General features: G+C 39.3%; 1 long non-coding RNA gene across 1 annotated transcript; it reads left to right on the top strand.

Moving 5' to 3' along the window:
* The first annotated feature begins 2,494 nt into the window (after positions 1 to 2,494).
* On the top strand, positions 2,495 to 11,317 carry LOC123599392. The gene is made up of 5 exons (XR_006713130.1): positions 2,495 to 2,618; positions 7,816 to 8,110; positions 8,374 to 8,509; positions 9,736 to 9,880; positions 11,137 to 11,317. It is a non-coding gene; the product is annotated as an uncharacterized LOC123599392 (long non-coding RNA).
* The last annotated feature ends 182 nt before the right edge of the window (positions 11,318 to 11,499 follow it).

Raw genomic sequence — 11,499 nt, 5'->3', positions numbered from 1 at the left:
TGTTAGCTTGAAATGGGATCTGGTTTGTTTCAGATGTAAATGGCTCTTTCCCTGTCCATTTTAATCTCTAAGTCATCTCCATTCCTTTCAGAAACAGACATGGCAAAACTTTGAAATAAAAATACTGGGAGAAATGAAAAAGGTACTTACAGTTCTTTATCTATTAAAGAAAAAAAGTCACTTTTTGTTCTCTTCATGCCATGGAAAGTGAGCAGTGTCCCTGAGAATGAAGTCTAAAGCTACCTGGGGTGTGTGAAATCATCGAGGTCCAACTGTCTTCACCAACACAAAGAAGTCATAAAGTCTTTCAGAGTGTGAGAAGGTAATGGGTGGGTGAAGCTTTTGAATTACTGAAAGTCAGATGCAATAAATTCTATCATTCATAGGACCTGGGGCAGTATCTCTTCCCCAATACCTGCCGGGGCCTTTTGTGATATGGGAACATCACACAGTACCCATTCTTTCCCTATCCCATAGGTAAGGCCTAGGCAGAACTTCACAGGAGATACAGATTGTTGTTTCAAGTCAACATCCTCTCTGCCCCTTTCAATAACCATGGATTTAACACTATCTCTTCCAGTTCCCACTTTCCTCACCATGTTGTTTTTTTTTTTTAAGTTTATTTATTTTGAGAGAGACAGAGACAGTGTGAGTGGGGTAGGGACAGGGAGAGGGAGAGGGAGAGAGAGAATCCTAAGCAGGTTCCACACTGCCAGTGCAGAGCCTGATGTGGAGCTCGAACCCATGAAGCCATCAGGTTATGACTTAAACCAAAACCAGGAGTCTGATGCTTAGCCGACTGAGCCACCCAGGGGCCCCTACCCCACCATATTCATATCATTTTTGACTAAGTATTAGATCAACAGCTTATCCTCCATCTGTCCCACCCAGAGATGTTTGCATGCTCAGAGAACATTCTAAAAGAGGAAAATGCTCTTCTAACTGGGGGAATACATCCTCATAGTAGACTAGTATTCTAGGAAAATTTTGGTTGACCTGTTGAACATTTTTCTGTTTTTCAAAAGATGGTAGCAGGTATTTTTCATGGTCCCACTGAAATCAGAGGCAAAAATATTCTGCACTTGCTTGCGAGCCTAGGTTTTTCATAACCTCACTTCATTGTTTTGATCAAAAGCTGCCTTGCTGGTTGAATCCCTCACCTAATTCGTCCTGCTACATCACTGGTGCTGATGCACAAGCTGCTTCCACACTTAATAGGAGATTTGCTGTCACGGACAATTGTCGAAAGAATATGTCGAATGCTATAGCAGGGTTTCAAAACAAGAATAAGCCACCAAATTTTCCTGAGCCATAGCAATGTGAATAACTTCTCAGCAAGACCACATTGAACACTCTGGCACTAATGTTAGTGTTTAACTATGTGTTTAAAGTACGAGTTGTGTTATTATGGTAAAAGTGGTGTAGGCATCAACTTTCGTTATTTTCCTAATGTGGAACATGGAGTGTTTGTGCCTGCCCTGAGACAAGTGAAAACACGCCACGGCAGCTTTAATGAAGATGATCTCTTATGTTCTGCAGCTTGTCTCATGGCCTCTTGGAAAACCGCAGCTGACCAATCTGCTATTCTCTGCGCATGAATTGCATAAAGGGAGGAACTCTAATACAGGTTCTCCACCGACTATAAACTTTTTAAAGGAAAAGATATGTTGTCTTCACATTGGCTTAATTTCCCAGTTGAAGATTTATTATTATTATTTTTATTTTTATTTTTTTTTAATTTTTTTTCAACGTTTATTTATTTTTGGGACAGAGAGAGACAGAGCATGAACGGGGGAGGGGCAGAGAGAGAGGGAGACACAGAATCGGAAACAGGCTCCAGGCTCTGAGCCATCAGCCCAGAGCCCGACGCGGGGCTCAAACTCACGGACAGCGAGATCGTGACCTGGCTGAAGTCGGACGCTTAACCGACTGCGCCACCCAGGCGCCCCTATTATTATTATTTTTTAATGAGTGGGTTTCTGGGGGCGCCTGGGTGGCTCAGTCAGCTAAGCGTCCGACTTCAGCTCAGGTCACGATCTCGCAGTTCGTGGGTTCGAACCCCGCGTCGGGCTCTGTGCTGACAGCTCAGAGCCTGGAGCCTGTTTCAGATTCTGTGTCTCCCTCTCTCTCTGAACCTCCCCCATTCATGCTCTATCTCTCTCTGTCTCAAAAATAAACGTTAAATGAGTGGGTTTCTGGCCCTTTCAAACCTGCAAATCCTTTTGGAAAATAATTGCAGTCGTCGAATGTAGATCATGCACAAAAAAATGAAAACTCCAATAGAAATATACCCACACTAGTATTTTTTTAGAGGCTTAACTCTCATGTAGGATGCTTTCAGTTGTAAGGCACAGAAAATTCAATCTAAAATGGCATAAGGGAAAAGGAAGCTCACTGGTTTAGTGTAGATACCAGAGCTATATCCGGTCTCATTCTTATCCACTGGGGAATCAAAAGAAAGTTCAGTTCCTCCAAATTTTCCATTTGCAGATCTGAAGCTCTTCCACCCTGATGGGACAGACCTGGTCATGTGCCCAAATCTCAGCCACCAAGTGTGGAGTTTGGAAAAATGTAATTGGATTAAGTCTAGGAGGGCCTTCTCAGGAGCTCCAGGTACAGTGTGTTCTTCCCTGCCTCCGTTACGATGCTTTGGGCTACTTGTAATGGAAACTCCATCTCAAATTAGCTTAAACTATAAAGATATTTAGTATTTCACATAATAGGAAGTTTAAAGAGAGGACAGTCTCCAAGCATGGTCAAAATGGGATTCTGGCTTCTCTGCAATTTCCTTGGCTCTGCCTTCCCCCATGAATTGGCTTTACTAAAATGAGGTTGTTTCTGAACTTTTTAAGTACTGCAAACCTACCCATGACGTTTCCAGATAGCTAAAGTAACCCAGCAGGACAAAGAGAAAGCTTTGACTCCAACATGTAACAACTGGCTTTTCTTTAGTATGGGGAAGCCAGTTTAGGTCATATGTCAACTCTCATCTGATATCAGTCATCAGGAGAATGTCTTGATCTGTCCGGCTTAAAGCTGAATTCTTTAATTGGATGGGCAGGCAGGCAGGATTAACACAATTGGTTTAGAATTCATAACCGCTTCTGAGCTGGGGCTGGGGTTGCCTCCCCTGAGAATCACAGAGCACATGGAGAAGGCTGAACACTTGAGCACAATTTGGATTTTCCAAGAGAAGGAAGAATAGACGGTGGATATCCAGTCAACAGTGGTTGGTCCACATCCACACCACACGGTCAGGAAACTCGGAGAAGAAGAGAGAGTGACTGACAGGAGATACAAGGAAAAATTATCCCCCTGGTAATGTTGTTTTCTCCTTTTAACATTTGACTGGTAATGTGAATAAAACCTTGCCCGGGTAAAACATGGTAACTCAGAAGTAGCACTCTAGAAGTAATTAGATTTCAATTTCAGAAAATATTCAAAGGAACCACCACTGACCCGATTTCAATTTTGAGCTTGGGTCTGGTGGAAACAGTACTGTGATGCATCATCCAGGAGGGAAAGGAGAGATGAAATGGAAATAGGAGTTGAATCCATTAACTACATGTGCATTATGGTCCTTAAAGTTAGTAACAATATAATCATTTGAATTATTATTTTTGTACTGTAATCATTATCAGCAGTATCATTACTGAGCCTATAATATCAAAACCTTGTTCTCACGAGTGACCATCTTTCGCCTTTTGGAACACTATGATAAAATGAGGATAAATAAATGAATCAGATGAAAGAAGGGGCAGACCCTCATCTTGTCACTTCTTTTCCTTAATTCTGATGATTCCTGACAAGGGACACTGGGACAGAATTTGAGAATCCTGAGGACACTGAGTGATTTTTTTTTTTTTTTTGAATACCAAAAACCTCTGAGTAAATCTCGTTTCCCCGCATTCAGTCAGCACTGATGCCCATTCTGGATGAGCATTCTCTTATCCAGTTTATTTTCTGGTTCTTAAAAATGAAGCTTCCAGTTCACACGAGCACCTGTTTCATATCACCAGGCACCGACTGGAAATACAGTAGTCTCCCTTTATCCAGGGCCTCAGTTACCCAAGGTCAACCACAGTTTAGAAGCAGATGATCTGACAATATGTCAGAAGGTCAATAGTAGCCTGATGATCCGTGCCATGCCTACATCATTCCCCTCACTTCATCTCACCACATTGGCACTTTATTGTCTCACATCGACCCAAGAAGGGTGAGCGCAGCACAATAAGATATCTTGAGAGAGAGACCACATTCACATAAGTTTTATTACAGTACATAGTTATGATCGCTCTATATTATTTTAGTTATTAATTTAATCTCTTCTGTGCCTAATTTATAAATTAAACTTTAACATAGGTGTATAAGTATAGGAAAAACACATAATATATATAGGGTTTGGTGCTATCCACTTTTGGGCATCCACTGGGGGTGAGAGGGAACCCATCCCCTGCAAACAAGAGAGATCTAACACAATACATCCTGAAGCAAAGAAGACAAAATTATTTATTTATTTATTTATTTATTTACTTACTTCTTTATTTATTATTTCTCAAATCAGAGCAGATTTCAGTTCAGAAGTTCACCGTCCTGTTCCTGGGACACTCCCTTTCTCCATTGATGAGTTTCAAAGGAAAAACAGTTTCAGAATAGGAAAACCTTACAAAAGGATGATAAACCCTGATTGTCCTGTGAATATTTTATAGACTGACCTAATTTACTAATGGAGTTAGTGTAGGAAATCATTGAGTATAATGTTTTTTAAATTTGTTTAAGGTTTATTTATTTATTTTGAGAGGGAGAGAGGGAGAGAGAGCACAAGCAGGGGAGGGACAGAGACAGAGGAAGCATTGGAAGGCATTAAGTGTAATCTCGTCAATATGTAACAGAGACATTGGAATTCAGGGAACCAAGATTTTCTGTTCTAACTTATTGCTCTATTGTTTTGTTGTTTAGTGATGGCAACTCACTGGATAAAACCAATCCAATAGCGGAAAGATTAGATTGGTATAATTTGTAAATCTAATATTGTCAACTTTAATCTCAAATACAGTCCCTTTAATATTAGAAAAGAAAGAAAATCAAACTGGCATTTATTACTTGTCGGATAGGTAGTATTTTCATTTTTCTTTATACCTCCATTTGACTGAAATTCATGCTTTTCCTACTATCTTCAACAAAGCAAAGTGTTCCACCATGAATTACCAGGCAAATAGAGCCATCAGTTTTGGTGAGGAAAGGAAAAAACAAGCACAATCATTGAACACCCAGTCTGCACTTGGCCCCAGGCAAGGCAAATACAATGCAATATTTCACTCTCTCTACTTGACAGACAAAATAATCAAGACTTATAAAGGTTTGATAGTATGCCCAAAGGCACACGTCTGTGCCTGGAAGAGCAAGAAGCCAATGCCAATGCTTTGACTCCAAGACCATCCCCAATTCACTATGCCACGAAACAACTTGCACTAAAACCCGTTAGACTAACGTGGACGTGTTCCTACTGGAGCTAAGCTATTAGTAATTAGGAGTGCCATTTAAAAAAATACAAGGCACAAGGGCACGATTAAAGACAAGAACATGGGCAAGGCACACATTTTTATATAAATTGAGGAATGTGTGATGTCTTGTCCTCCGATAATGCGTGTTCCGAGGGTGGTGGGCGTGTAGCCTGAGACTCTCTGGGAAATTAGTTTCCAAAGTGCTCCATTGCCTACATTTTCACAAAGGAGATATGTGGACAACAAAATAGAAAACAAACTCTGAATCCTGCAGACAGACATACTTTTTTCTGCATTCTCTTATTTCCCTCTGTGATCTGATAGCGGGTTTGATTTGGCTCACATCTGGCATAAGCTTGTGAGTGAACATAACCAATAGCTATGGATTGCGCGTGGTCCTCTTGGGTGAAATGCACACTACTTGTAAGGCTGAACTACTATCAATGTGTATTTGTTATGAATCAAAGTTTTCAGTTTTTCTCTTTCCATTTAATTAGTAAGTATGACCCTGAGCTCCTCTCCTGGCTAGAGTAAAGGTTCTTCATGAGACTAATCAGTACACGTAACTCTTACTGAAGTAACTTTTTACCTCTTCGGGGCTGTGTACAGTTTATCACTTTGTTACTCAGAGTCTTTTATCAAAACTCTAGTTTCCTCCACTGGGGAGAATTCCTTCAGTCAGTCAGCCTGATAGCATCTTTCTTTATTGCTACAAATGTGGCTGGGTGAAAATAATTGCATGTCAGAACAAACAGAAACTTTCCATTGCCCTCATCTTGTCAAAAACGTACTTGAATTGAGTTTTGAAGACCAGCATATAATTTGAAAAAAAAAAAAATGTCCCTTTTTGATATGGCATTTTCTTTGCCTTTGATCTATCAACATTTATTCAAATAGAACAGTATGCAATGTCCAGGTTTTTGGCTGGGCACGTTAATGAATAGTTAGGTTTTCTGGGTTTTATTTTTCACATTATATTCCACATATAGCTACTCTCATCCCGCTATTTGACAAACATTTTCAACTATTTCTGCAAAATATCAGAGCCTGCATTTTGAAGGGAAAAAAAAAATCTCTCTTTGAACTCCTCTATAACTGAAATACAGGATTTCGCTGTCATCCCATATTTGGAACAAGAACTTATTCAAAATCTTATAGATGTGTCAGGACCATTGATAAGTTAGAAGCATCTAGGTCCCTCTTGTTTAGTTATGCTTCCTCCCAGACTAGATTCCAATTTCAGGGACTGTCAAACTGGACTCCATCTTATCTGATTTTTTTCCCAGTAGTTGGAAAAGTAGACTGAATAAATAGAGGGGAATGGAAATAAATAGAGGGACATTCCAGCATCAGTGACAGTGGCTTCCAGGAGGTTCCACTCCTCTTTCTTACGTTCCACTATATGTACCACTTTTACCTTTTTAGCAGATTGCAGTTTTTCTCATCATTACAACTTCTATAAAATCTGGTTCTTCCCCTAAGTACTAGCAAGTGTTCCTGTTCAGAAATGGCTAAGGTACTGATCTGGCCAGGATAAAGTCAAAGATAAATATATTTTAGACAGTGATTTTTCATGCTTTTTATAAAATCTATAACAATGTCAACAGTGTTTGAAAAGTTAAGGGATGTATTAAAAATCTTTTTTTTTTTCTTTTAGAGTTTGATTGTTTCTCTCCTTCAGTTTATTTGATTTGCTTCATTTTTTGTACAAACAATGAATAATTTAAGAGAAGAATCAGAAAATATATACAAGTAAACTGACAAAATAAGACATACGTAATCTCATCTATATGGAGACAACCACTTTAATATCATATGGTATATTTTGGTCAGATTTCCTTCTATACACACATATATGCATATATAATTTCAGATCAATTTCTATACACATTTGTGTGAAAACACACGTAATTGTAATATATCGAATTGTATTTTAAAGATTTATCTTTGACTGTAAGATCCGTTTTATACAATATTTTTAAATGACTCCATAGTTTTTAATTTATAAATGTATAGTCATCACTTAGACAATACTTTATTGTTGGTCTGCATATTACCTAAAATGTGTCTCTCTTATAAATAATTCAGGGCAGCCATGATTGAATGAAAATGAATTTGAAATTAAAATTAAAAAAAAAAAACTAAAAAAAATCTCGAAGAACAGACAAAAGTTATTTTAAAGCATAAAAGTGTGAAACCTAATCCTTGGTTTAACAAATTTCCAAACGGTTGAGCAAAGCAGTACTGGCAATCTTGATTTTCCAACTGGTTTCTTTTAACTCATTGTCTTAAACAATGTGTTTTTCACCAGCTTACTAGGAATTTCTCTCATCTGGGCTTCTTCATCTCTCCTACACTGTTCTTGTGTATGTCAGACAATTCTATGGGTTCGCCCATCATCTCCATGAAGATATCTCCCAAGTCTATAGCGCTGGATGTAATCATCAAGGACTTTTCACGACGGCTCTGTTCAGATGATCAACTCCCCACCTTGACCTTGAGCACATCTCCCCATTTTATGTCCCACTGCAAGACAAAAGTTTAGTGTGAATATGTGGCACAAGACAGTTTTCTTCTCCTCATATGCATCTTACAAAAGTGAAAAGGTGACTCAAGGATGCAAACTATTTTCAGCAATACTGGGAGGAAAGTGAAAAATGAGAATGTAAAATTATACCTCAGTGGTGCTGAAAGCTGTAGGCTCTTTTTTGATGCTGTACAGAGAGAAGAACAGCAGAGGCTGAGAGGCCAGGAGGGTAGAGAATGTGGCACAATGGGGCAGATCTTTGGAAACTCCAGCATGAATTCACTTCCTGTTACTAATGGGCTCAACGGGGAAATGACAATTCTGTTTTCTTTCATGAAACAGGGTGGAGATAAACAGAAGGCCCACAGAGAAAAGATAACTGAAGTGTTTTCTGCTACCATCATGTGAGAATGTAAACTGCAGGCTGAACAAGGCCATGTAAGAAAGTGCATTGAGGGAGCAGCCCAGCTTCAGGCTGGTAAGTGGCCATTTCCTGCCTGTCTACCTATAGCTCTTAGTGCAAAGTTTTGCTTTAAATGTTTTTTTAATGTTTATTTATTTTTTGAGAGACAGACAGAGAGAGAGCAACCTGGGTAGGGGCAGAAAGAGAGGGAGAGAGTAAGAAATCCCAAGCAGCTATCAGCGGAGAACCCGACTCAGGTCTCGATCTCACAAACCGTGAAATCATGACCTGAGCTGAAACCAAGAGTCGGACATTTAACCAACTGAGACATCCAGGTGCCCTGAAAAATTTCCTTTTAACTTGGAGGACATGGTTCTATTTGGTCTCTGTGGATAATGAATTGAACACATGAGAAATCAGCTATGTGAAGGGATGTCCCATGGTCACCAGACTGGGTGGGATTTAAAGGTCTGGTTCCCAAAAACTGTCCTGTATGAAAACCTGTCTCTTTTTGCCTAAAGCATTCTTTTTAGAGTAGATTGTGTCTGTGCAGAGGTGGCAAAGGAGCAGCCCTTAGGTTCAGATGGATCATATTTTCCAAGTGTTTTAAACTTGTTGAGTCATAATGCCATTAAGTAGGACGCATACTTTCCAGTTAGTCATAAACCTCACCACCCTATGAGTATCTACCAACAGCTTCTCACATTCCCATTACCTTCTTGGCCACCCAAGGCATTTAGACTTACCCCTTTTACCTCACTTAGGTCAAGATACTGTTTCCAGAAAAGAACGCATTAAACTCTTTTATCCAATCTTCAGAAACCACGGACTCACATATACTTTCTCCTTTGTTGAATGTGTTCATTCAACATCACTGGACCTGCTTTGTATTGGGCACACTCTGCTAGATCCTTCAGAAGATATAAATGTGTTTGAGATATTATTCCTAGCTCTAGAAGTTTTAAATTTGGTAGGGGAGGCAATCATGTCAGCTTCCAGAATAAAAACACTGTAATTGAATGGCCACCACTGAACGGGGAAAGGGGATGGGAAAAACTAGCTGAGGAAAGAAGGAGCTTGCCCTCTACAGTGGAGGATCATTCCTATTTGTTGTCATAACTTAAGTTCAGTGTAGTTAGTGGAAAATCCACGTGATGAGACAAGGCAGGGACCCATTCCTCACTGCCTCAGTCCATGGGAGGTGACCATGATAACTTCACTGAGTACCTCCTCATAACGGAATGGATGTTTGATGACTATATAAAACTCAAACATGACCTCTGCCACCTTTTCATTTTCAGGTTTTATATTATTCAGTATTCAGGCTGAGCTGTATCTGAATACAAATTACAACTCATCCTTCAGCCTGGGTGTCTGCTCAATAGGCACAGAATGAGAAACACAAATGGAATCTCAAATTTTCATGAAAATGATTGAAAGAAACAGGTAAAATAGATTTCATTTAAGTGAATATATAAAAATACTATAATTTCATTTAAATTCATATGAAAAATAATGAGATCTTTGGCATTCTACTTTTTGTACAAGCCTTTGACATCCGGTGTGTGTTTTATACTTAGGACAACTTTGCTTGGGTTCATCTCATTTCAATGGTCTGGTAATGTCATGTGATGACGGCTGTTGCCTTGGGCAGTGCAGATCTAAATGCTGTTAATGCTTCTTCACACACCTAGGAGCGTGCATGTGTGTTAGGGAAGTAAAATGCATAAAGAATATGACTACAGGGGCGCCTGGGTGGCTCAGTTGGTTAAGCGTCCGACTTCGGCTCAGGTCATGATTTTGTGGTTTGTGAGTTCCAGCCCCGCATCGGGCTCTGTGCTGACAGCTCAGAGCCTGGAGCCTGCTTCCAATGCTGTGTCTCCCTCTCTCTCTCTGCCCCTCCCCTGTTCACACTCTGTCTCTTAATAATAAATAAACGTTAAAAAAAAAAAAAAGAATATGACTACGTTATTCCTCTAATGTTGGAGGTTTGAGAAGCAATGTATTTCCTAGCTGAACATATTCCCTTTTTTTTTTCTCCAAGTAGAAAATCATTTTCAATGGTTCCTACATAATTGTGGCTGCTCAGCTCATCAAGACCCTATTTCAACAATAGGTTGTCATTCTCACAATTAAGGCAAACTCCTAATTGGAAAGAAATTTGTTTTTTTTTCTCAATTACATGTAAACATCTGAAATTGAGAAGTACTGTCATAGAATACCTACTTAGATTTCATTTGAGGAAATTCATCTGCCTGCAAAGAAATGTTGAACTTAATTAAATGAATAGTGTCCATAAGTTTCTTTTTTTTCTTTCTTAGTGCTGTTATTATTATTATTATCAAATGCTGATTCATGAATTAGATGTAATGAAGATTGGCCATGTCAGCCTGGCCAATAATAGGTTTACGAACTTTGCATGATTACATTTCATTTTCCTGATCATGTGTACCTTCTGCCTTTACTTTGTCACTCTGTGTTCATTTTAGCAGAGCATAATACCTGAGGGCTCTGTACCTCCCGTAAGTAGAAAAATATCTGGAAGAGTCCTTTGGGCTGTTTATTTAGGTGACACTTTGTTCTTACATTTATGCTCTGGATACATAAATAATAAATCTATTCAGCCAAGTCACATATTTTTAGACCTAAGACATGTCAGATGTAGTTACCTTAACAAACTTATCTATCTCTGTCTCCCTCAGATGCAACTTCACTTAGCTGTCCCACTTAATGCAATCTCCAAAAGTGAATTCTACTAAGAAAGACTAGCAAGAAGGTGGCCAGATGTTTCACCAGCAAGCTCACAGAACAGCTTCTTAGAAACTACTATATGCAAAGCTCAACTGTGTCAGTGACTTTAAAATAAAAACTCATGGAATCACATCACAACCTTATGAGATGAAGAGTGTTATCACCCCGAGTTTTACAAGTTGGGAAACCGAAGCCCAGAAATGCTAAGGAATTTGCCCCATCACCTATAGCTAGTAAGGGTTTGGACCAGGCATTTAGTTCCCAGAGGCTGCTCTTTTAACTGCTATCCCATACCACCCTTGCCACTGGTAAGT

The sequence above is a fragment of the Leopardus geoffroyi genome, chromosome C1 (assembly GCF_018350155.1).
Source record: "Leopardus geoffroyi isolate Oge1 chromosome C1, O.geoffroyi_Oge1_pat1.0, whole genome shotgun sequence".
Classification (NCBI taxonomy): Eukaryota; Metazoa; Chordata; class Mammalia; order Carnivora; family Felidae; genus Leopardus; species Leopardus geoffroyi.
This window is presented reverse-complemented; position numbering and strand designations above follow the sequence as displayed.